The sequence below is a fragment of the Buteo buteo genome, chromosome 4 (genome assembly GCF_964188355.1).
Source record: "Buteo buteo chromosome 4, bButBut1.hap1.1, whole genome shotgun sequence".
NCBI lineage: Eukaryota > Metazoa > Chordata > Aves > Accipitriformes > Accipitridae > Buteo > Buteo buteo.
The window spans coordinates 49,124,469-49,151,360 of NC_134174.1; the positions used below are offsets into that span (position 1 = coordinate 49,124,469).

At 39.7% G+C, this 26,892-nt stretch overlaps 1 protein-coding gene across 5 annotated transcripts in view; it reads left to right on the top strand.

Annotated features, from left to right (window-relative positions):
• Positions 1 to 988: 988 nt before the first annotated feature.
• MAPK8 (mitogen-activated protein kinase 8) overlaps positions 989 to 26,892 on the top strand; it is a 53,244-nt gene continuing 27,340 nt past the window's right edge. For 4 of the 5 annotated variants that reach the window (XM_075025981.1, XM_075025982.1, XM_075025979.1 and 1 more), the window contains exon 1: positions 989 to 1,085. The gene's annotated coding sequence lies outside the window, so the exon portion shown is untranslated. Of the gene's footprint in view, positions 1,086 to 2,584; positions 2,866 to 26,892 lie in introns of those variants that run through there. The other variant, XM_075025980.1, reaches the window with a different exon arrangement.

Below are 26,892 nucleotides of genomic sequence, written 5' to 3' on the forward strand. Positions count from 1 at the left end.
TGGATAAAAGCTGCTAGCAGCAACAAACTCAATATAATCTTTGGCATCTTAAAAGATGTGGCATAGGCCATGCAAATGTTTGACAATGAATTAAATGTGAAATGTCCATTTTCACAGAGCCCCGTGCCTAACTGGCAGATTTTAAATATTTTTTAATACTGCTCGTAAGGCCTTTTTTTACTACTTTTTTACTACTGTGTAGTAAAAATATACAAAGGCTTGCTTGAACCATATTGACATGGCTTCAAGGCGCTGAGGGACCTCCTTTTGTCTCTAAGCAGGGACATTCCTGGGAAAAAAATTTTAAAAAAAGACAATGATATACCAAACAAAATACTGAAAAATCAAGGAGAGAGTACTCATGCCAGGTGCCAAGAGCCAAAGGCAACGGTAATGAACAACTCGAAATCCCACAAAGAGGCACTGAAGATTTAGAGGAACACAGGCGCCAAAATAGATACAGAACAAGAAAACGTTACAACACTCCAGACACCCGATAATGAGATAAAGCGCTGCCATGCCAGGCATGCAACGGGAAGTCTGGAGCTGCCAAGGCCGTGGAAGATGTCTGGAAGCAGCAGAAAAACCGATGCCAGAGCGCGGCGGCTGGGTGCCAAAGCACTGGCGGAGAGCACGAAGGCAAAGACCTGAAAAATGCCAGTTTTCCAGGAAAGCCCCAGCAGGAAGGGAGGCCCAGCGGAGGGGCGTCATTCAGGAAAGGAGCTGCTCCAGGGGAAAGGGTGCGCAGGAGCCAGGGCGATGCTGCTGCCAGGCGGGGCTGCGCGGGCCCGCCGGCAGCCGGGGCCCCGCAGCCTCGGCGGGGACCGCGTCGGGGCCGGGAGGGAGGGACCCGCCACGGCGGCGGCGCCGGGGCCCTGGGGCGAGGCCGGGCTGCGGCGAAGGGCAGCGCTGGCGCGGGGCCGAGGGCAGTGGGCGGGGCAGCGGCGGCGCGGGGGCCGGCCCGGGGCGGGGCGAGCGGCGGGGGCGGGCAGCCGCAGCCGCGGCGGGCGGAGCGCGGTGCGTGTGCGCGGCCCGGCCCCGGCTCATTACTCAGCGGCCGAGGCAGGAGGCGGCGGCGGGAGGCGGTGAGCGCGGCGCCCGGGGGCCGCGGCCCCGGCCCCGCTGGAGTGGCGGGCGGGGGCGGTGGGGGGAGTGGGGCCGAGCGGCGCGGGGTACGGCGCGGAACGGCACGGCACGGCACGCTACGCTACGCGGGCGAGCGGCCGCGCCGCCGGGGCCGGGCCCGGGCCCGGGCCCGGGCCCTTTGTTTATGTTCCGACGGGGCAGCGGGCCGGGAGGGAGCCGGAGGCGGCCTGTGCCCTTGCCCGGAGGCGGTGCGGGGCTCTCCGGTCCGGTGACTTTCCGTGTCTGCTCGGCGCCGGGGGAGTCTCGGTGGATAATGGCGGGGGCCTCTTTGTTGGTGTGGCAGGAGGGGCAGGAGGCTCGGCGCGGGGCTCCTCCTCCTCCTGGGAGCGGGGGCACCCGGGGCAGGCCGGGCTGGCGTAGCCTTCCAGCCCGGGCTTCCGCTCGGCCTTCGGGGGACGAAGGGTCTGCGGTCGAGGAGGTGGGAATGCAGCCCCGCGAGCGAGCGAGCCGCCGGGGTGGTCAACTTCCATGACCTTGCTCTTAAAAATGCCTCTTAAAGCAAACAGTACTCCTCTGGGATCATGCAGCTGCTCCAGATAGAGGGGCTTGGGGGAGCCCGGCAGTGTCTTTGGTTCTTTTGCCTTTTAATTCGTCTAGTTCTTGCAAAAGGAGTGAGCTGTCTCTCTGCAGAATTTCTTTGGCTCTTTGGTTTCTCTGTGTCGTTAACAGCATCCAGTTTTACTCCCAAAGCCTGTTTCTTTATGCCTTTCTGTCTGGAGCGGTTCCATCAGTGAATTTTGACCTGATGCACCGCTAATAACCTACAAATACAAATCCCACTTGATTATTTATTCTCCTCCCCCCCCCCGCTACAATAATGGTTTTGAGCATATAGCGTGTTTTTGAATTTCAGTGTTGTACAGAACAGGCTTGTTGAAGCCTTTCAGACAATTGAAAAATCCTACACGCTTTGGCCTATCTGATAATAGAAACACAAAGGGTGTTATGCTTGTTCGGGGAAGGAAAGTATTACTTGCCTTAGGGCATGTGCATGTGGAATTGAGCAAGCTTACTCGTTATAGCTGGGTTTTCCTTACAGGTGTGGAGACTTCTAACCAGTGATGGTCTCGCAGGTCACATGAGACCTGGTCTCACTTCTAGAGATGCCAACAAATGCACTTCTAGGGCAGAATGGTATATGACATGCATCTTTATGTGTTTGCAGGTATATCAGTATATTAAATAACTTGGAGATGGTTTAAACTCTAACATGAAGAGAAACTGGGCCAAAGCTAGTTAAGGATACTGTCAAAGTGAGTTCACTGACTTAATTGAGCATTCCTTGTATATTGGAGGGAAACTCTTAATTCTTCTGCTAGTAGTTAAGAAAAATAAATACTGAATTTCAAATAGTCCCCTCCTTTGATCTCAGTCTGTGGGGGCAGCCATCTTGTCTTTTTTCCCCACTTGTTTCAAACATGTGTAACATTGACTAGTTTGATGGTGCGATGCAGGTATGGAGTTCTGTGGAATGTGTGATGCCAGTGCAGGGACCAGACAAATTGCAGACTGCCTGTCAGATCTTGACAGTTTTCAGGGCCAGCTGGGCAAAAGGATGATAGGAGAAGGGGGAGAGAAACATCAGCTGAACAAGACTAATCCAGAGTTGCAGAGGGTGTATGAAGTTTTGTCATCATCCTGAAAAAGGAATTTTGGTGGTGTCTTCCAGTGCAGAAGTTCTCAAGCTTTTTGGACCATTGTCTCATATGAGTATTCAAGGTAATCTTGTGGGCTACCATATACTTTGTGGAGACTTTGGAAATATTAGTAAGATGATCTAATATGGTTCAGAGTCCTGTAGTTTTGGACTGCTTGTTCTAGGCAGAAGTAGAGTTGCCTTTTGTGTGTGTTTTTTGTTTTAACTTTTAACCCTGCTCTTCAGGGACCAAGGCCTTTGCTGGCTTTATAGATGTGTAGGTATAACCTCCTTTGCAAAGGCTTTAGGTAAACTTGTTATATTGGTGAATTGTTATGCAAATATTAGGCAATAAACAAGTGTTTGTAGATTTTAACAACAGAATTTACTTTCTGCCTTCTACTTACCTGAAATGAATCGAAGTGTGTATTTCATGTTTTGTTTGTTTTGGTTTTTTTAAACCATGAGCTAGTGGGATAGTATTTGAGTTTATAATGCTACCTGTTTATGTGTTCACTGTATATGTGTTTTTAGTTTCTTTTTCATCCTTCCTCAACTGCCTAAATTGTTTGAATGCTTATTTTTTAAAAGATGCATGGGAAGTACATGCTTAGCTCTTTATTTCTGAGGATTGATTCAGTATTCTGGACAAATACAAATGTCCTTCTTGGTAGTCTGCTGCAAAGTATAGTGTGCTATTTCTTAAACTTCTCAGTCATCTGCCTTGGGGAAAAAAAAGTGCTCCGTGTGTATATAGCTTTACTATATATATTTTAATATATATATAATTTTCATTGCTGTATCACTTTGGAAATTAGACAACCTGGGATCAAAATCAGATTATTTAAATAAAGGCTAAATGTATTTTATTGCTGTAAATGTTTCCTTTATAAAACCCCTTAGTCCTTAATTCAAAACCTGCAGAAACAGGCTTCTGTTTATGTTATGGAAGGATCTCTTGGATTTTGAAGGCTCTTTAAAAATCTAGTTGAGACTACTTTATGTTGTTTGCCTGCTGTGAAATTCACCACAGTTTGGACACGGATTCTGAAAACCAATTTTTACTTTAAGAATCTGAGCATCTAGTTTTCAACTCTTTCAGGAATCCCTGTGTTTAAATGGAGATGGAAATTAGTCTTTACATTTGATAAAGGGCCTTTCTGGCTATCCTCATGAAAAGATGAGCTATATTTAAAGAGGCATTCATTGCTCCATTACAAGGTATGTTTATATGAAAATACAGCAATAGTTGCTTTTATTTGCATATGTACTTTTTGACAGTGACTATAGTGTGAGATACTTGGTTGATAAAGTCCTTGAGTTTTCAGGGCAATTGTGTTTATATTTATGTAATGTCACACCATAGTTTTGTGTTCAGTGGCTATCTTGCTTGCCTGCTTTTCCTTCTTGCCAGTTGCTGTGTGGCAAAATAGATCAAGGAGCTAACTGATCCAGCTGAAAAAAATCTTCCTCTTGGACTATTTTTCAGCTCGATTAATTCCCTTGTGTCTGAACAAACAGCTATGCCATTGCAAGGTTGGAAGACAAGGAGACTGCTTAGGTGGGGATTGCTATCAGTCATGCATATGCACAAAGGTATTCACAGACCAAGTAGTGGTTGCTGAAAGACTAAGGTGATGGAAGTGGGCAGACCTCTTTTATGTTGAGAAGTGCTTGTTTAAAAATTTGTTTGCAGACTTCGTCTTCTGCTGCTGTTACTGAAAAGCATTCTGAACAAGACATTTATTTTGGTTTCTTGAATGCACTGTAGAGCCCAAAATGAATTGGGGATGAGTACCCATTTGTTAGTGAATGTTGGTGTAGAAGTTTTGAGTCTAACTTCGTGTGGATGGACATCCTCTTCCAAACCTAGCTGTATTAATCATTTCAGAGCATATGTGTAGTATCAATAGCGGCCGTTAAATAAAACATTCTGGAAGTTTTTGGACTGAGGCAGGGCAGTGAGGCAGAAGATGCATCCTCATAGTGCTGCTAACTGTGTTTTCCACTTTCTTTAAATACTGTGTTTGTGAAGAAGAAAATATTAACTATTTTAGGACTATATTTTATATGTAAGAATGCCAATGCTCATTTATCTCTTGTGGCGCTTCACAAATACGTAGCATTTATTTTTTAGGTTATTTTGCTTGGTAGGGGCAGCTTTTAATTCAGTGTTCAAAACTTCCCTTACTATAGCTTTTCCTAGCTTATTATTTCTCAGTAATACATGAAGTCTTCAGAAGAAAGAGCTTGAAATACCCTACTCTTTTTCTGTCCCAATTCTTATTCAAAATATGGGACTGCAGATGTAGGTCACTGAGTAGTTTCCTGAGTTGTTTGCATTTACCAGATACTTAGTGGAATTTTATTAGTTCTGTTCATCTGTACGAGTTAGTCCTGTGGCAAAACTGTAGCCTTCTTAGTGAATGGTGATGTTTTTAAGAAATGTGTTGTCTTAGAAGAGTTTGAAGGTGATGTTGAGAAATTCATTGTGACTTGGTGATGGGTGGAATAAGTTGCCAGTACATTGACTTGAAATTTTTGGGAAGTAAATAGCAGTAAGTGTAGGTATGCATGATGTAACCTTTACTTAAGGGGAATTAATACTTGAATTTGAAGAATTAAGTCACAGAAAATGAAATCAAAACCAACTAGAATTGCTAGATACTTTTAAAATGTAACTTAAGATTTCCTTGATGTAAACTTTGATGTATAAGCTCAAGGAACACACAGAGCACATGGTAGTGGGCCTCCTTTTGTGAGCTGGAAGACCCTTTCATTCTGTGTAGCATAAGGAACACTCCAGCTTATCATACAGCCAGTGGTGGATAGCAGTTTGCTTCTGCTATAGATTTTTACAAAGTCTATGGGTGAGAACTCCTCCAAGAGACTGGAGCTGACTGCATCAGATTGTGAGAAAGAGATCTGTTACCGATGTTGGATCAGATCAGCGTAGAGAACTGCCCAACCAGCTGTTTATATAGTACTGTTACCGTGACTGTTATTTATTTTGTAAAATATTTTTGTAAGGTTTTCTAAGGCCTGCATTTTTCTTGATGTGAGATAATGATCTTGGAGTACCAAGCTTGTAGCTAATAGCAACACATTTCTTCTTAACTTAAGATGCTTTTTTTCCTTTAAGTGATTAAAAAACTAATCCTTGGTTCTTCTTCTGTCCAGATTGATTGCCCATAAGCTTGATACTAAAATAAACCTGATAGTTGTTGCCCATGTTGTCACTTTTATTGTTGGATAAATGCTGCTTGATATGTGAACAGACAGGATGCTTATTAATCACTCAGTTGGATATTGTAGACTAATGCTAAAATGGTGACTGGCAGAAAATATACTTTAACTTCATGGTCATTTGTGTTGCAAACAAAGCAAATACTGTATATGTGCTCATGTGTGTACACTTAAAATAAACAAAAAGGGCAAACATTAATTCTACAGTGTTGCTGGAAAGCCTATTCACTGTATTTGTTGATTATGAGTATTTTAAAAAAACAACAAATCAAAAAACAACTCTGACAACTTCCCATTAGTTAATTATATTGGCGTTGTACCAAGCTCTTTTTTCCACTGTAGATCTTAAAAGCATGCAGGAAAATGTCTGAACGCAATATTTACTCTCATAACTACAAACTATGGCTAAAATGTGTGGTCCCATCATTGTTTGAAGAGACACAGACTACATTTACCTTGTACCTTAGTCTGTTGAACAAAACCTGAAAGTCTCTAGTCTGGTGTTTTGATTGTTGTGAAATAAGAAGAATGAACATTAGGTATCATGTTTCTCACTGTGATCTCAAAGTCATGGAAATGCCCAGCTCTGTAAGCGTGCATGTCTGTGTGCACGTAGGTGCATTAAATGAAAGGGATTCTTCTGCTGCCAGTTGCTGGGAGCTGCTGACTGGGCAGCAACTCTTGCAGAAGAGGACCTGGGGCTCCTGATGAATGAGAAGCTGACCAGGAGTCAGTAGTGTGCGTCTGTAGCCCTCAAGGCTGATTACTTACTGGGCTGCATTAGAAAGCATGGCTAGCAGGTACAGGGAAGGAACTGTTCCCATCTGGGGGGTGGCTGTGAAGCTCCAGCTGCAGTGCTGCTCAGTAGATCACACATGTATGCACCCTGTGTGAGAGAGACAAACTGGAGGGAGTCCAGCACTGGGTTGCTCAGATGGTAGGGGCTTGGAGCACCTGAGGGTGGAGGAGGGAATGGGTTTGCAACCTGAGGAAGAGAAGGCTAAGGGAGAATGTAATTGCTGTATTTAACCATCTTTAAGCAAGGGCTTATAGGGATGATGGAGCCACTTTCCCCTCAGAAGTAAACAGTGAAAAGATGAGTCAATGGTCACAAGGCATAAGAATAGAAATTTTAGTAGGACGTGAAGGGAATGTCTTGATGCATGGGAGTGGGTAAGTGCTGCACCAAGAGCCTGGAGGGGCCACAGAATCTCCATCTATGGAGACTTTCAACTGGACAAAGTAGAGAGTAGCCTGATGTAAATACAAGTTTGAAGTTCTACCTGTTTTGAGCAGGTAGATGATCTCCAGAGGTTGCTTTCAAGCCATATTATGATTCTACTGTTTATAGATTTTTGAAATTTTATTTTCAAATTAGCTTGAGGAAGTTGGCAAAACAAAGGCATGTTGATGTAGATAAGCAAGGCTGCTCAGAACTGTGCTAGAAGTTGTGGATGAAGAAGTAATGAGATGTGATAAGCATCTTCATTCAAGTCTGCTGGTGGCAATACTGGCATTTTTCTACCCTCCATTGAACTTTCCAGCTGACTAGGCCAAAAGTGCTTGCAGGCTAGCATAAAGGACAAAAAAAAAAGGGTATGGTACCTATCGTGCCTGTGATCACTGTGATGAACAAAAAAACCCTATCTCCAAAGGAACAGCCTGCAGCAAGCAGCACGGTAGCCAGCTGATGTTTGTCCAGGTCTTGCTTTCTGTAGTGGAGGAGCATGTTGGCGGCTGCTGCTGCAAGGCTTTGATCTTCTGCTGGGTGGGTGACAGTTCCTTACGCTTAGCTGGAGTGTGGTTGCTCCAGGAAGTGGCCTCATGGAGCAAACCAGCTCTGATTTCCAATTGATCACAATACTTCGTGACTGCAGAGAGGTGGTGGGACTAATAGCAGCTGGGAGAAAGAAAAAGAACCATGGCAGATCCATAAATTTTTCTCTACTGTTGTCCTTAATGGTTGTGCTGCCTTGAGAAGACAGCATCCAGCAGCTCATTTATTTCTGTTAATCCTTACATATTTGTCCATTTAGTAAAGTTAACCAGGAATCTTGAGGAAAGGGAGGTGAGCAGAATAGAAAGTTACAACCCGGAGTGACTGTTTTGTATCTTAGCAAAGCAGCTGTCCTGGGGTTTGAACCTGTAGGTAGTTAAATATGTGAATACAGCTACCTGTTCATGTGTGTCTAAGAGTTGTGTGGGAAATCTGGTGTTGGGGATGGCACATCCTTGCAAGCCCTAGATATATTCTTTAATAGCTTTAATGCCTAAGATTATGTCGAAGCAAGGTTAACAGTAGTTATGATGCTTACTTGCAGGATCTGGGGTATAAGAGTACAAATGTAGTTTTGAGCATGTAATCCTAATTTCAAGTTTTACTATGGAAACGGTAAAAGTGCATACCATGGTTGATGTGCCGATCGGTGTAAATCTTTATAAATTCTTGATTGTTCATTGTGTGAAAGTTTTAGATGGTGAGAAACATCCTGGTCACCTTCAGAGTAGGAAGGGTAGTAACATGATATCCTAAAAAGCTTTATTAGAAAGGTATGGGCTAGGTTCATTTGTTTCATTTAGTGCCAAAAGTGAACACTCAGGAGACACACAGTAACAGGAGGGTACTTCTGCGGGGCAGTGGTTCATTTAATGAGCAGTGAAGTCTTCCAACAGTGAGTGACTTTTCATTTGCATCGTTGCTGCAATGCAAAACTCCTCGTTGAACAATAGCTGGGGTTTCTTTGGCTGTTTTTTAAATTGAAGCATTACAAGATTGTTGTGCCACTTATGTGTCGAGATGGGGAAAAAGCCAACAGTTCAGTTTCTAATAAGATTATGTTGCACGTAAAAGGATTTCATTAATACTAGCACGGCATTGTGGGGAAATCAGAAAATCTTGATGTGACTAGAGCTGCTTTATTCTCCCCCTTTTTTAGTTTATTTGAAATTCTTTCGTCATAGTTTTCTTCAGAAAGTTTCTCATCACAACTCTTCATGTGCATAGCCACTAGCACTAGTGTACAGTGCACAGCAGTGCTTCTGAAGGGTTTTTTTGTTCTTGTTTAAAGAATGGGAATTCTCAAACTCTTCCTAGTTTGGGAACTTCTGTCTTAGTAATTTTTTGCTAGGACAGAACACCAGGCACTACTGGGGTCTAAGAGAAATGGGACAGCAGAACTGTTGCTGTTAGTAATGAATCCTGTAGATTGGTGTAGTTTCCTACAAACTACCTACAAAGTAAAGCATTTATTTTAAATGTACTGCCTGCCTTCCCACCCCACTCTCAGTAAATTATTGTGCAAAGTACTGTACTGTGTTACAGGAGGTATCTGTGAAGGAATTGTCAGTGCTGAGGTTCTAATATGTTTTAGAGGTTTTTTTGTTCCATTCTAAAGCTGTTATTACTGAGGTACTTTATGCTAAATACTTTAGACAGAATTTCATAGCACATTAATCTGCTTGTACTTAACAGATAAATGCATGAATTAGTGAAAGTAGCACATTCATAATTGGATTCTAAGTTTTTGTAACTAGGACTTAACATTAAAATGTTCTAAGAATTATGTAATTTTCTGTGGAACTATTGATGTGATTCTTAAATGTAGTTTTAAAACATTCTGAAAACTTTTTCTCCCAGCTGTTATGCAACTCCTTGCTTCCTCTAATGGTCTATAGCTATTATCCTATTCATCACTGATATTTAATGAGTATTTTAGGTCACTTGGTATCTTTTGTTTGCTTGTGTCCTTTAAAAGAATTAAAGAATCTTTTGATCTGTTTCTTCTGCTGAAACATTTAGCTTCTATATGCTTCATCTTTCCCTACAAGAAGAGGTTAAAGAACAAGCATTTCCTCCTACCCCAGAGTAATCCTGGAATGCGATTTCACTTCTAACCTTGCGTAGATCTCACTGAAGTACTCTGAGCCATATATACTGATTTACTTTACTGACACTTTGCTTATTTATTCTATATTACTGCTTTGCCAGCTGTCATTGGATGGGTGGAGGACTAGCATATGCAGGGAAACTTTTGTGGTATGGTTAGAATTAACAGTGCCTTAGGTAGTTAGCTGAAACAGTATAGTGCCAATACTCTCTTCTCGTGAATTTCAACTTAGATTACGGTTAAGCTTTTTCAAGTACCTGAATAAGTTGAATGGGGCATGACATATGATTCTGCACAAAAGGGAAGTGTATAAAGCAAAATGGAATAGCATTTCCTTGAATGCAGTAGTCCCAGTCATTTGGAAGGATTATGGTTTAACTGAGATTTTTAACCTGTTTTCTGGGTCCAGCAGCATGCATTCAGATAGCATTTCTGAGACAGTTTAATTGAGTACTTAAAATGGGACAGCATTTTGAAGTCTTGCTTCACCGAATTTTCACTGATTTCAGATTTTAAGAACATTGTTTAAAAAAAAAAACTGGAGTGACAAATAATGCCCTGCTATAACCCTGAATATTTTAAGCCTTTTAAAAAATGTTTCCCTTTATTTTCTCCCCATCTACTGTCCTTTTGTATAATCTTTTATTTGAAAAAGGATTAAGGAATTGGAAGATCCTCACCTTATCCTATTATTTCTGAAAAAGAGTGTTTTGCTAAGAATAGTCTTTTAATCTGCTGTCATAACAGCTTCTTTGCCAAACTGTTGAATTACACAAGTTTTCTTTTGATGGAGCTATTCTGGTTTATGATTTCTGTGGCAAAACTGACCTGCAAAAGACAGTTGGCAGTGTTACTTCGTATATTGTGATAATAGGATTCATCATGGAACCATCTGTAGTGGAATTTCATGTGACATTACACTGAAGAAACTGCAGAGATCTCTTCTATCAAATGTAGCACAGCAGAGTTTTTGCAGAATTATAATTTTTTTGTAGATGTAGCACTATTCATTCTGATAATGCTTGTTCTAGAAATATGCTACCTATTAAATCTTTCTGTGATTAATTAAAGTCACAGTTCAGAAGTCCATAAAAAAAAAATGAGAGGAAAGATAGGACGAGAATCTTCAGCATTAGAAATGCCAGTTTACAGGCTGTTTAATATTGTGTGCAGCAGCCTATCTGCCTCTTCATTTACATCCTACTGGCTTGTGAATCTAAAACCTATTTTAAAGAGGAAGGAAGATATTTATCTTAAACAATCTCTGCCGATGGCTGATCGCTTAAAAAAAAATGGTTAAGAATAGAGAAACTCTGCAGTATATTGCATTACGAATACATCATTTCACTGTTCAACCTCATGTGTTGATGTCAGTGTTATATATACCCTTACCACAAAATACAAAACCCTGGAAAACTTACAGTACAGAATACCATATAGTAGCAGAGTGTCATTGTAATAAACTAAATCAGAAGTGATTTATAACTTGGTGAGGATAGGTATGTTAACTAAGTGCTATTGGCCACAGATGGGGACTTTCCAGAGAGGGTGCTCTGGTATTGCAGAGCAGCTGTGTTGATTTACTGGTTGTGTTACAGGAACTGACCTGACCATGAGAAGTGCTGGGAGGTTCTACGTGCTGCTGTCTTGTTGCTGATTTGGATAACCAGGGCTGATGTGACTATCACCAAAATCTACTTGTAAGCCTCAGATAAACTTTGGGTGAATCTTAAACTTCATAATTCTTAGTACAGTTTTCAGGATGTTTTAAATGTTTGTATTGGTGGCTCTCTGTAGAGATTGCTTTGTGTTCAGAATATATACCTTTTTAAAAAATATATTCCAGAAACGAGGAAATATGGATAGCACCAAGTGTTTGATATTCACAGGTGATGAAGTAGTGTCAGGTTTCATCTGCCCTGCCACAAACTGGCAGACTTCTCTGTTTCCTTAAAGGAGAGGGAGATGGCTGAAGACATGGTGGATAAGCAAGCACAAATTCTCACATCTTTTCTTGGAGCTGATGGCATGCATTCACTTAATGCTTCTTTCTTTCCTTGCCTTCAGGCTACTGGAAGTCTGATTTTTAGACCTTGCTATATATTTTGACTTCTCATTCTTCTGTTTTCTGAATCTTAATTTTGTTTTTTACTTCAGCTTCCCATGTTACAAAGTTAGAGCTGCTGGTGTCCATAATGTGTTTTACCTAATTGCCAGGCAGGGCCTAAACCAACAGCCTGTGGACAGTTTTCTTCTGTGACCGGCTGCTTTAGTGACTGTTGTGAAAGGGAGATAAAACTGAGTAACACTAAAAGTGATGGAGGTGAGTTCGGTTGTCTGACTGGTCTAGGTAATATGAGTATGTAGAAGATAAACAGAAACATGCAGTCCTGTGTGGTTTTTTTTCCTGTGCTTTGTGGAGATCTCTTATTGTCTTTGTGCTGTTAACAGTACCCTAACTCCTCATGAATGACAACTACTATGTGCTAGTATTTTTTGTAGTGGAAGGGCTGCAGCTTATGGACTGGCTTCATGTGACAGTATTTTAGAGTGTGGAGAAATTGAGGTGCAAGAATAGGAAGGTGGATTAAGTGAAATCCTCTCAATAAGACCTTTATTGATACAAAACGGAAAAACATCTGTTTTGAAAAGAGAGTCACTGCAAAACTTATGGCAGTTGTGAATAATTTACTCTGTGTGTGTGCTATTTGTTACTTGGTTCTTCATTTTCCTGCTTGTGCAAGGTATGTGGTGTGTTTATCTGACTGTCAAGAATTCACTTCTCAGCTGAATTTGATTCAATATTAAACAAAACAAATGTTTTGGAAGCAGCAGAAATTATATTGATTGTCTTATTTGGATGTTTTGTAAGAGATGTTTCACAATATGAGAATTCTCTTTAGAAATGTGTGCAGCAGTTTAATACTGATTTTTATATACAGGCTACTCAAAAGTTGTGAGTGCAGGTTCAGCATTTGAAGTTGGTGCTGTTGACCCCTGTTCACGAGTAGCATTTTCTTAAACTGCTTTAGAAAACATTGCTGTTTGATACTTGGTTTGCATAAATGCACGCTTTGAGTTTCTGAGGAAAATGTGATGTGGACACATTGGCCTTGCCTGCATTCCAAAGGGAGCAGTGTGTGAAATTGCTGTTGGAACTTTGGTGGTTCTGTCCATGCCAGCTGGCCAAGCAGTGCTAGGAAATGGTTCAGCTGGAGCACTGTTTAACAACAGGAATTGGTTTTGTGGCTTTCTACATGTTTGGATGTGATCTTACACTGTCTGTTTCTAGACAAATGCCCGTATCTCCGTTGTGCTAGTTACAGTCTTCATTTTGTTGCTGCCAGTCATAGGTCTTTCCTTACTGTTAAACAGCCTCTGAATTGTTAGTTACTTCTGACATTATATCAGACTGTTTGAAGTTACTTGAAACATGGAAGTGGAAAAGCTTAAGTTCCAGTTGCCTAATACAAAAATCACTGAGTGCTGCTCACTTTCTCCAACTTCAGGTTTTCCCAGTTTCAGATTCAGCTGTTAACATTTTGGCACTGATGACTGCAACCTGTGACTAATTGCTATTTCTGGCTACCTAGTATCTGAACATAAATTGATGCGGGGAATTCAAGCACTGGTGCATAAAACATAGTGTTGAACATGATCTGTTCGAGCTCATTCCTGGTTTTATTATTAACCTTTTATCGTGGCTTATGAAACATCTGGGGTGAGGTTCCCAAAAGGACATGCTGCTTTGTGGAAACATTTACTTTTGGCTGAGATGCTATGGTATTGATAAGTCTGACAGGAGCAGTGCTAGAGAACATGCCAGCTTCAAGTTCCTGCCTGTATGACAAATCCTGCACATATAATCCCTAGGGGGTCCTAGCTTCAGTGACACTGCAGAACGTGTCCTCAGCCTTGGTGAAATTGTGTTGTTCGAGAGAGGACAAGGAACAGCACGGAAACGGAAAACTCAAGGGGCTGGATTTGCTAGCAGCTGCTACTGAAGAGCTCTGCTTGGGAAGGAAGTATATATATTCCTCTTCCCTGGAGAAATCCTTGACTGGCTGCCAATAGTAATTCTCCTCTTCCTTTCCTCCTTCCAAACAAGGAAGCTCCCATGTGTTGGTGGTACTCGTAGGTTAGGCTGCTTACCTGCTCTCTGCCCCTGTGCTGCAGCTGCTGTCACGGCCCCTCTGTGAGGGTCGTTCACTAACTGAAGTGACTACAAGAAGGAGCAGGTCAGTTTAATTAAGATGAAAAATGAAACATGCATTTGCTATCCTTATTTGTGTGTGTATATATATATTTTTTCTTTTAAAAACTTCTAGTCTTCCCCTAAGCTGGAAGCTGACTTTCAGTAGGTGTGAAATTTTATGGAAGCGTTCTGCCCCCTTCCATAACACACTGGAGTTATTTTTATTCAATGGATAACACAATCTCTGGCTTGGGCATTACAGTTAATAAAAAGTGTAAATATTAGGCTGGGAAAGATTTAAATTGCAGGAAGCTCACTGAGAGTAATGGGGGGAAAAAAAAGTTGCTGGTTGTGTTTCTATGAAGAAGTTTTCTCCTTTCTTGCCCCTCAAATTCTGCTATAATAGCATTAAAGATAAAAGTTCACTCATTTTTGCGAGAGGGAAGAATAGAGGGCTGTGCCTGGGTGTCTGCTGAAGAACTTCACTGAATGACTGAGAAGTTAACTAGCATTTAGCAGCAGCTCTGGAGATAGCCCTGGTGTCCCCCCTAGAAGATTAGTTCATCCTCAGCGTGCTTGGCTTCTGGTCTCCTGCCTCTTCCTCACTGCGTGTTTTACAGATGGGGAAAAAAACGGCCAAATCTTCTTCTGTTAATTCCGGCTCCTCTTTGTTGTTCTTTTTTGTCTTCATATTATCCTTAGTAAATCTTAAATATATATTTCTGCTTTGATTGCTTTGGTTTTGATTTTTAAAACTGCAGTTTTTCTTCCATAATCCAGAGTTGTAACTGGCAGTGAGAAAGATGCCTGTTTCCAGGGTAGTCCAGGCTGCCTTGACGTTTTTAAAGAGATACAGGGGAGATGCGGTTTCTTGCCTAAGTGTGAGAAGTGCAAGGTCTGGAGTTTGTGAGGATTCAAGGAACTGCTTGTGCTATAAGGCAGCACAGGAAAGCCTCTGCTGGAAGCTGGAAATGGGGGAGGTTGGCCTCAAAGCTGGATTTGCTGGAGTATAGGATGCGAGTATTTTTGAGATGGAAAAGGAAATAAGGAATGGATGGTGCATGCTGTTATGTCTGTGGAGAGAAGTGTGGGATTAGAGAGCAGAAGCAACCCAAAGACTGGAGAGATGTATGTCTTGCAAGAAGGTGGCCTGATTTAGAGCATCTGAGAGTACCTCATGTGCAAAAGGTTCTCTGTGTACACTGAAGTGACCATGTGTACTTAAGCATGTAAAGTCTTAAAAATGCTTAGTTTTCTCTGTTTGAGTTCCTACCTTCAGTCACTACTAATCTGGGTGAAGACTCAAAGCACCTCACTATTCTTGAGGTCCTTTATACTTTTTATACTTACATCTGGAGCTGGTGGTTGTAAGAAAGCTCCCTGTATGTGAGGTATTAGGATTATTTGTCTGTTCCAAACAAAACTCGGATTTGGGGAAAGACATTAGTTGTGGACATTAAAATCAGATTTGTTTTGTGAGTGCTTCGTTCAAGATGTGATAGCAGGTCCTTGGAATGTTCTTGTGTAGACAACATGAAATGTTGAATTTAGCAGTTTTAGATTTTACTAAGGGAATTTTTATTAACAACTGATAAATAAGTGTAGACTTTTTATTTACCATGTTAAGAACTTAGAACAAAAAGTTGAATTTTAGATATTTTATGAGTAGCTTATGAAACTATTTTTATGTAAATATTCTTTTCCAAGCAATGTGATTTGTTGATCTTCCTTGTCAAAAGGAAGACATGCTTCCTCCTTTGCTTAGAGCCTTTTCTGCTCCCAACCATCCCACATATAGATTGTGTTGTATCTAATAGTAAAGCCAATGTTCATTTTAATTTTATGAATTTCTTTATTTTACTTTTCTATAGATGGGAGAGGGGTCCCTGTGCAGGTTTGAATTGAAATTCAGTATGGAGTGTGGGTGCTGTTGTGCAAGCCTGTGCTGTTTAAGTGGTAGACAGCTCCTTGATACTGACTGGGGCTCCAAGTGATTTTTGGAATGCAGAATTAAGTTCAGTTCATTGCAATTGCCGTCAATTAGGTGATCTTTTTATAGGAACTGTAATAAGGTGAATATTGGCCAAGAAAAGGCTGCTGGAGTGCAGAAGGGGGTGGTTTACTTCCTTGCCTGTCCTCCCCTTAGTAGGTTCCTCAGATTACAGTTACTGTCTTAATATTCAGATGAGATGACAGGAATATGAAGAAAACTATGCCTAGTTTTCTAGATGATGAGAAAAAGTCATCATGTGATCCGGCTGGAGCATGAGGTTAGAGCCACTATATGAACCTGTAAACTGCAACACTAAATCACTGGAAAGATTGCATTAGTATTAATGGATTTCATGCATTGTTAATTTAGGACTCTGCATAGCTGTTTCCTGTAAAATGTACTGAGAACAGAGTTAGTTTAACAGAAAAGGCTCTAAGTCTTCCCAAGAGATTTATCAATCTGGCAATGATGTTTGCTGAACCACTGAGGTAATTCATTGGTACAAGCAGCCTATATTATAGTCTCTTAAGTTTCATTTTGCTGTTACATACTCAAAAGTGCTTTGCTTTAAAGCCATGTTTATTTTTCTATACCAAACCTGCCATCTTTTCTGAAATTACCATCTTTAGTGGAGAAAGCTGTCTATTTATTGTTAAATATTCAACAGGTTCTTGGAAATCAAGAAATTGGCTTTGAATTTTCTGTAAAAAATGAGTATTAAAAAGAAAACATGACAGTCCTCAAGTTTAAAAAAAAAAAAAAAATGCATCTTACATGTCTTGTTTTCATGCAAACCAAAGTGACTTACCCTTCTCTGTTTGAACTTGAAAGCAGTAGGCAAGTCATAACATAGAAATCTAAATGTGCCCTTGTTGCGTTTATGCAGGTTTCCCCTGCCTCAGTACTTCCCTTCTGGATGAACACTGAGATCTGGTGTCCCTCTTTGTTTTACTGAATCTTAACTAGTGAAGTTTGACTTTGTGGTGGCCAAAAAATATGTTAAAATATGCTATATTTTAAGAAATGTACCTGCACTGCACTTCAGACCTGCGGTATGTAGGAATCACTCCGGTGTATTTGTGGTTTTGTTTAATAGTTGCCTGTAGAAAATAGCTCCTGAGATCAAGCTGTACACTTGAAATTTTGTGCTGTGCTGCCACTCCTGTGAGTGGCGTAAGCCAGAGGACTCCTATAACGCAGACGTACGTTAGATGATGTGTGAGGCACTTCCTTATCAATTGCACACAAGCTAGAAACCTCATTAAACACATGTCAACATTAGGAGTAGTTTAGGCAATTGTGTGGACGTTGTTCAACTTAAAATGATCTGACTTGTGAAGGCATAATTTGAAAGCTCTGCAAAATGTTAGGAAAATTAATCCTATAGTCAACAATAAGAATATTTCATTTTAGAATAAGCTTGAGGTTTTTCAGACATCTTTAGCATTTATAATGGTCTAGTAATATCTTGCTGCAGTGTTCACCCAGCTAACGTTAACTCTTTTTTCCGAATTCCTTATCTGCAGTGGCATTTAACAGAGCTGGAAGTATTGTGAAATAAAACTTTCAGTTTCAAAGGCAGTATGGAAAAAGAAAACATTATTAAAACCACGATTACTTTTGTGAATAATTATGAATAGTTATGAAGGTAACTTTAAGAAACAGAATGTTATTGTTCTTTCATTTCCTAAATTTGAGCCTTTGAAGCATTTGTTTTATTAAGTATCTGAAAACTGGGCTCTATTTGCAATATCCATTTAGCAGATGTCCAGAAGCCTTTAAATGTGACAGCTGAAAATTAGACAAGCGTTCACAAACATGATGCATACAAATCAGCTCTGTGTGAACTGTATTTTCACAAAGAAGTTAAATAAAATTCATTCTTGCAAGAGCTTTATATACACTGTGCACTTGTGCTTTCAGTAGCAATGTGGTATATACTTGAAATACTGTTGGCTTTCTCTAGGTCATCCACAGATTCCTATAGAATATTCATTTCAATAGCATTAGATCCCCTTCTAAATGGAGTTACTGAATCGATGTTGATAGGTAGCTTATGTCATTGTAATGGTGATTGTATTACTAATTAATGTGCTAATGTATGCAATTGTTTTATTTAAAAATTGTCTTTTTCCATTTCTGTATCTCTTAACTGTCATGATTTTCATCTTTTGTCACCCTACTTCTGAGCAGCTACTGTAGTAATCTCCTTCCTTAATTATAAAACAGTTTTGCCTAGGAGCCCCCAGTCTTCAGCACATGTAGGTAGATCGCTGTCTTAGCTGGTATTTGTGTTGTACATAAGGCATGTCTTGCCCCAAAGACTGCTGGCTTAGCATCTTAATTTTCTTCTAAGACTAAGCCCATTTATGCTTGCTCTGAGGAAAGGATTGCTTTAGAAACTATGAACATGAAACCCAAGTCTGATTCCACGCAAAACTTGTAACTAATGATGGTTGTTGTATCCTATGATTTTTCTCATTTCTTATATTACATTTCGAACTATTAGGGTATGAAAATATCTTCTCAGCTTTACTTCTTCACTGCAGTAGGAACAAACGGAATATGTATAATTTCTTACATAAAAGGATACTTAGGGTAAGGTATTGTGCGCTGTAGCATGGGATGAATCCTGGATTTTCATTTCATGTTGTCTAGTAAAGGTAGGAAAAAAGCAATTAAGGAGCAGTCTTAGAGACTTAGCTGAACAGAGCATATGTTTCTCCACCCTTTAAGTTGGTAGTATTCTAGCCAATTCTATTTCCATGTCCCTAGTGGGAAAATTATCTCTTGGGTTCCATTTCTTTGTCTGAAAAGAAGAGACATCTCTCAAATGTATGCTTTTTGTCAGTTTGCAATGCAACCTTTGAAGCTTTCCTGTTAATTGTTACTATTTCTAGTGAGGGAAAAGTGCAGAAGAGGTCATAAAATATTTTGTGCTCTAATGTAAACTGAGAGATCCTTTCTTCCACAAAACCTGTTCCATTTCTGTTCCTCTGTATGCCTGGAATGCATGCATTCAGGTCACTGCGTGAGAGAAGTAACATTAAGCATAATTATGTGTTGTTTTTGAAGCTATCTCTAATTTAAAAAGCATAGACTTGGTATCTAGTTGATGTGAAGGCTAGCAGATGTGATAGCCAAGAAAATATTACTTGATGGTAGTGCTGTGCTGAAGGTGTAAATACTCAGATGTCTAGTTGAAAGCACATGGTTTTCCAATTAAACTCTAATTGTGGATGCATAAACTTGCTGTGGTTAACTCAGGCGTACAACACTTAGGGTCCATGTGAGCTGGGCAAATTCTTGTAATTGCCTGCTGTTTCAGGTAAACTTCTCTGAGTCCTCATGCAGATGAGCCTGGATTAATCTTAAAAGCAAAATGTGAGATTGCCCAAATCCAGCCATAAGGACATGGTGGGTACAGGTCTGATAACCTTGTCTGTACCATAAGCTCCACATAGCCATAATCCTCGACTGAGCCACACTGGTGCCAGCTCTAGTTTGAACACATTAAGTTCATTTACAGTTTGGAAGTATGCTGTTTAGAGTTGAAGCTCTGTTACTTTGGAGGCCCCTTTATAGCACTGTCCAGTGGTATAGATCATGGGCATAAAAAGCATTAAATAAAATGAGGTCTGGAATGAGCATCAAGTCATCTCTTTCTGCCTTCTAAAGAAATCAATTTACACACTCTGCAAAGGCAAGCTTACCAAACATATTGCTATTGTTTATATGATTTTACATTGGGAGTTTTCTGTTTTATCTATATCTAAGTCCATCTGGCCATTTCTAAGGTTTTTAATGAACCTGCAGTAGGACTTCTTAAGTGAAAGCTTTGTGAGCAAAGGATTAGCTCATCTCTTTCCCACCCCACCTTTCTATCCCCAAACCCTCTGTTTCTCCAATATATTTAGGCTGTACTAGAAAAATATTTTAATGTATACTGTCCATACATTGTCCTGCACCTTGATTAAAAAATAGAATGCTTTCTGTGTTAGAGACAAAGTTTGATATTAGTATTAAAATACAGCATTATGTTATCTTCCAGATACCTTGAAGTCAGCTAGTTTATATAGAACAGTCTTTTTGAGAAATGCTGATGTACATGCCCTTCTTTAAACAGAAGTAAATGGCAGATGTTTGCATATTTTTGTATAAACATTGCTATACATAGTTTCTTTCATTCTAAAATCTTACTGTTGTTTTAAATGTGCTTATTTTAAAGCTGGGTGAAGAAATTTGGTCGATCTTTATTATCAGTATTATTCACTTGTGGAGGAGGAGGAGAATGGGGTGTCAGTGAAACACTTTTATTAATGTCCATAATTCTTAGGGGTAGCCATAATATTTACTCTCATAGATATATGCTACTTGTCTTTTAAAGGAGCTACAAGTTCAACATGTCCATGTTCAAGCTTTTGCAACTTAAACTTTATCAGGCTGTATAAAGGAAGTGATGAGTGGAAATTGTTGACCATCTTCAGTGTCCTGCAGGACTATTGAATTCTAGTTGCTTTTAGTGAAATCAGACTAAGACTTATGCACAGCCTTGCGGGTTCCCTAGGGGACTTTCACTGTATGGATATAGTGTTATTTCCATTTCCAACATTTTTGTTGTGCTTCCTTGGGTAAATACTACTTATGGCAATCTGAAGAATTAGTAAGGTAATATGCCAAACCACACCTTACCATCTTAGGGTTCAGATTTGGAGTATCCTTATCTTGAGTAGTTGCAGGCTGCCACTAAAAGGTTGCCGTGTATTGAAATTTGTATAGGCAAGGTATTTTCAAGGAAAAGCACAATAGTTGATGTGTGAAAGGAAACTGAAGTGTTCTGCAGGATTCTTCCCCTGCCAACAGTTTACAGCGTTCTGGCAAGTTGACAGTTAATGGGACAAATGTATTATTAGTTTCCTCATTAATAATAGAAATCTGGAGTCTGCATCCTGCCTTTCTTCCCATATGTGTTTCTGCAGAATTTCTAGAAAATGGAACAAGATGTCAAATTTCAGGCAGGCAAGTTTATCTCATATAGCTTAATCATATTTTAATGAAAGACATTACAGGCATACGTTGTGTAAGAATCTTGAAACTCTGATGGTTTCTGAATTTAGACTTAGTTTAATATTTAAAGACTTAAGACTTTTGGTGTTGTGGATCTTTGAAGCTAGACTTCATAAGAGTAGTCACCAGTAAATTAGCAGATAGGAAAAATTGAAGTCTTTGGCTTTCTTCTGGGAGCTGTATTTACAGAGCTGGGCAATACCAGGCACTTCTGAGGATGCTTTTGTGAGAGATAAAGAGACAGGGAGCACAATGGGTTCTGAGCCAAGTGGGTGCAAAACATTGGGTGGAAGTAAACTTACTTGTAAAATGAGAGGCTTACACTTTCCACGGTTGATGGACAAAACTGTGTGGAATTTATAAGAGACTTTGAGGCGATGGGCACAGAGGAGATGGATGTCAGGGCTGGTTCAGGCTGAGGAAGCTGTAATGGCTGGATGAAATGCTGGAGAGTTGGAGGTGAGGCCAAAGAGTATGTAAGTTCTGAGACCTCTGTCATCTGTGCTGATCTGAGCATGTTTCCTCCAAGTGGCTTATTTACATCCCACAACAGCTCGGCATACAAAATGTGCAAGAAATGGCTTTTCTGAGAATTGACTCCACTTCTTCTCAAGCTGAATAAGTCAGTTTTATGCTAGAAGGGCATGCATTTAAAAATGAAGAGGTAAACTATACCTCTTGCTAACACAGTAGAGGCTGATAATTTTTGATGAACAGCACGTGGGGCTGCAGAAAAAGGAATGATAATGTAGATGCAAGTGGAGATAGTCCTACTTCCTCACTCCAGGATACCTCTCCCTCCTCCCTCATTTATTCAACCCCTCTCTCTTGCTATCAATGTTTAACTGATGTCATTTCTCGATCTATTGGTGTGGGGTGCTTTGAATTCTTTCTCTGCTTCAGCCATTATTATAAGCCTATACTTCAATCTCCTGTGAAGCTTATGGGAACAAACCTCATGGATAATGGGGAAGGAACCAACTACTATGATTCTGGTTGCATGTGCTCGAGCATATGTTTAGCTACATGAAGATTTTTCAGGCTTGTTTCTAAGTCAGTTGGGCAACAGGCTAATGTATGTGTTCAGCTAATCTGTTTGGTATCTTCATCCTTCTCATGTTTTGAACTGTGCTGACTGTCAATAAATACTCTTGAGGAATAGTAAACAAGAATATCCTAATCTAAAATAGACTGGTTTTTTTTTTGGGGGGGGTGCACATTGGGATGCAAGACATTACATATATTAGTCTTTTAAAAATATGACATCAAATTTGGAGTGGTGCTCCAGAGATGCTGTATGCAAATGTATATTGAAGTATGAAAACTTCCCAGTTGTATCTCAGTATTTGGTTTTTTTCTGTGTTTTGACTGCTTTTACTTGTGTTTTACACCTTGACTTGAAGTTTCTCAGGAGTTCTTTAAACTATTTTTTCAGAAAGCAGTCCCTTCCCTAAAATAGTGCCTTACTGAAAGTGCAGAAGTAGTTTGGTTTTGCTGTGTGGAAGAGCAGGGCTGTCTGTTTTTACTTGTTTCCTCCTGTAAATAGTTCCTGCAAAAGCAATCTTGGTACTGCAAAACCCATCTCCTCAGACTTGCTCTTTACTCATTTCGTAGGACTTGGAAATATTGCCAAATAGAGGTCTGAGAAACTTTTAGTCTTCACAGTTTTGCAAGCCTAGTGATGTATGGGTCAAGGTAGCAGTGGGGTGTTTGAGACATGGTTCAGGTAGGTCAGATCTCTTACCCACAGCTATTATAAAGCACATCTGTTATAAGGAGGAATTACTCAAGTTTCATGACTAAGGGGGAAGCAGTCACTGAAACTTTCTGGTAATTTATTTTGTAAAGAGTTAACTATGCATCGGCAACTAGAAGACTGAGGTTTTTCAACTGTCAGTAGAAAGGTACAGTGCGTTGTAGGCTGTTCAGTATTATTCTCATGCAATGTATGGTGTGTTTTTTAATAACATTTTGAAGACTCCAGTAGCAGGGAAAACCTTTTAAACCGTAATCTGATAGTGCTTTTATAGAATGTTATGTTTTTTTCCATTTTATTTCTTTATTCTTTACTAATTGGGGCTTTTGTTTGGTTTTGGTTTGGTGTTTTTTTAATATTAAATTCTAAGTGTCATGGCTGACATCAGTTGGTGAATTCTTCAACAAGGTAGAGGCACATTTAATTATATTTGACTGTCACTGAATCATGACCCTCAAATACTTAGCTCATTCTTGTTTAAGTAACTGATTATAATTAAACCATTGACAGCAGGAGTTTGTAATTTGTGTGGAATTAAAATAGGAATGTAATAATTCTTGGGACTAGAAACTTTAGCAGATTTGGGGTTTTTTTAATTTTCTAAATATAACTCTTACATTGTATCACAATTCAGGGCATTTTATCTACAATATTTTGCTTTAAGAATCTATGTTGGAATAGTTCCTCTTTTAAAAATTTTTGAATAGCTACTTAAATAGATTTAAAACATTTGAATTTTTGAATGTAAATTTTTTTTATTGTTGAGGTAGATGTTATAGATGTTTCCTTTATTTAAGCAGTCAAATGAAAGAAACTTTGTCTCTAACTGATTTCAAGCTTGGGGAGCAAAACCATCATGTACTTACTCTGAGGCTTGAAAAAGCCTAGTTAGACATATCTTCTTTAGATAAGCCTGTTTTTTTCTATGGGTATGGAAAGGCAGGTGAGGACACAGCTTTTTGAGAGAGGTGAGCTTGCTGTGCCTCATGCACAGCAGAGAGTGGAAGTGGCAAAACCAAAGAGTGTTGAAGAAGGGGAGACTCAGCCTAGAATGAGTGAGATGGTGGGCTGGCACCAGGCTGGCCTCCTGCATGTTGCAGTCCTGACCGAAGCTGTCTATCAGCCAAAGATTTTGGCACCAATGCTCATGTATAGGCAAAACTATTCTTCATGCTTTCTCTTTGGCCAGTGGATAGATTCCCCATCTTCACTGGAGGCTTTGCTTTGGGAGACACCTTGCAGAATGCAGGGGCACGGACCATGAGAGCGTAACGCTTCATGGTGATCTCTTCTATCCATGATACAATCATGGGCTAAAGTGAAAGAGAGAATTTACATACCTGTCGTGGTTTAACCCCAGCCAGCAACTAAGCACCACGCAGCTGCTCACTCACTCCCCCCCCATCCAGTGGGATGGGGGAGAAAATCAGGAAAAGAAGTAAAACCCCTGGGTTGAGATAAGAACGGTTTAATAGAACAGGAAAGAAGAAACTAATAATGATAATGATAACACTAATAAAATTACAACAGTAAGTAATAAAAGGATTGAAATGTACAAATGATGCGCAGGGCAATTGCTCACCACCCACTGACCGACACCCAGCCAGTCCCCGAGCGGCGAATCCCTGCCCCCCCCCTTCCCAGTTCCTAAACTAGATGGGACATCACATGGTATGGAATACACTGTTGGCCAGTTTGGGTCAGGTGCCCTGGCTGGGCATGAGAAGCTGAAAAATCCTTGACTATAGTCTAAACACTACTGAGCAACAACTGCAAACATCAGTGTTATCAACATTCTTCACATACTGAACTCAAAACATAGCACTGCACCAGCTACTAGGAAGACAGTTAACTCCATCCCGGCTGAAACCAGGACAATACCAAACCTTATCACAAAGTTGATTTTTTTTTTTTTTTTTTAGGATCAGCATAGCTACTCTTAATAGTCCAGAGTGTGGGCTTTTCAATTATGAAGCTTAGACTTAGTGTACAAATGGTTTATTTTTTTTCAATTATCTTTGGAGCAGAGAGGGGTAGACTAATTGGTTATAGGCAGTACCTAGGTGAATGCAAAGCTAATATATTCAGAAAGGAGTGAAAGCTTTATTACAGAAAGATTACACACAGAATTCTTTTTTTTACCTTAGTAAAAATAAGCAAGGATTTCTTTTATGTGCTGATATATGCTAAAATACTACTATGAATTATAAAATTATTAGTAAATACAAGTTTCTCAGTATGTATTGCCAAGCACATTTTACAGTATTGAACATGTAGCAAATGAAAAAGCTTTAAGGCAATAAAATTTGCTTGGTAATAATACCATGTACAGTATACATGTAAAATCTGTTAATATAAAGGAATTATCTTCTGAGAGAATAGTTTCTCCAGATTCTTTTCTTAAACTGTACTTGCTTTGTTTCACGCTTTGATCCTATGAAATTTACTAAATTGAAAGAAAATTCAATTAAACACTTAGCTTTGGCTCTTCAAAGTATTGACCTTTAAATGGGAAGGTGTCAACATTCATCTGAAGACCTTGCATGGAAAGTAGCAGTCCTTCCTGCATTTGTTTCTGAAGAATTACCTAAAGTGAAGTATTAAACTTTCATTATCTTGATGATGATACCAAACAGCAGAGCTCTATCTACTAAGCTGTTCTGGCTAATCCTACATTGTTCAATGTCACTACATCTTAATACAGTCTTAGTGGATAAACTCATTAGTCCTTTTTCTCAGCTGATGATGAACAGATGTAAGATTGTGTGAATTACTGTCTTCATTCTTTGTTTTCTGTTTTCAAAATTTTTTTTGGCTGATTTCATACGTTCCACAACAAATTTTCTCTCTCCTGTTTCGGGGAGGGGGTGTGTGTCATTATGTATTTGTTGGGCATCTTTATCCCAAAACTTTGTGTGAGTACATCTGTGAAGGAAGTGTCGAGAAAGAGGCAGTGTCCCAAGATGTAGTAATAAAAGGGATAGGGAAGAAAGAGCTGGGGATGGTGTCATGTATTGTGAAGAAATTGGGCTTTTCGTTTCCCTCCAGTAAGCCTACCTCCACCCCATAGAGCTACCATTTACAGTCTGGATCCCCAGCTTGTATACAGTTTTTCTTGTGCTAGGCAACAGTTCTTGTCCATTTATGACTCCCTTATAAACTGGCGAAGGAAGCCTTTAACAATACTGCTAACGCGCTGATACAAGTTCCTTTGGTATTTAGTTAAGTCTTTGTGACAGAAACTCTTTTTTTTTGACAGTGTTTTGGAAAAGGGGCTTGTTTATTAGACATCTCTTTTGAGATAAATGCCAATTAAGGCAGTGCATTTTTAATTTCTAATGTATAAATAAAGATCTGTCCTTTTTAGAACTTCAGAGTGCTTTTTATTGCACCGTTGTGGCTGAAATGAATACAGGTCAGCTAGTTGAAAGTGGAATTTGGTAAATTTACAGATTCTTAAAAAGAATTCTACTTGTACAACGTTTGTGATTATTTGTGGAGGCTACATTTGCACTGTCTGCATTTTCAAAGCTTGTTTAAAATTTAACAAATATATAGTGTCATGGTGTCCAGAAGCTAAGAATCTGTTTGGGGCTGTCAAATAATGATATGGGAATGTATTCCTTAAGTTAGTAACAAAGGAAGACAGCATGCTGTTGCTCTTGAAGAAATGAAGGAATTTCTTCTTCTAGGCAAACAGGAATTTGCACTACTAGATATCTATTACAGCTACACCCAAAACCCATGAAAGAGAAAATTAAAAGTGCACAGTCAACATCAAAGAAAAAGGAAATGATGCAGTAAAAGCCACCATGCAGTTTTATTTTTTTTCTCCTGTGGACATGTGCATTGAGATGTTGTCTTTCTTTTTTTAATATGAGGGGGTTTTGGTGGAATATACAACCTCTTTTCCTACTCTTATTCTCTCTTTCCATGATATAATTACTTTTATTCATAGAAGCTAGT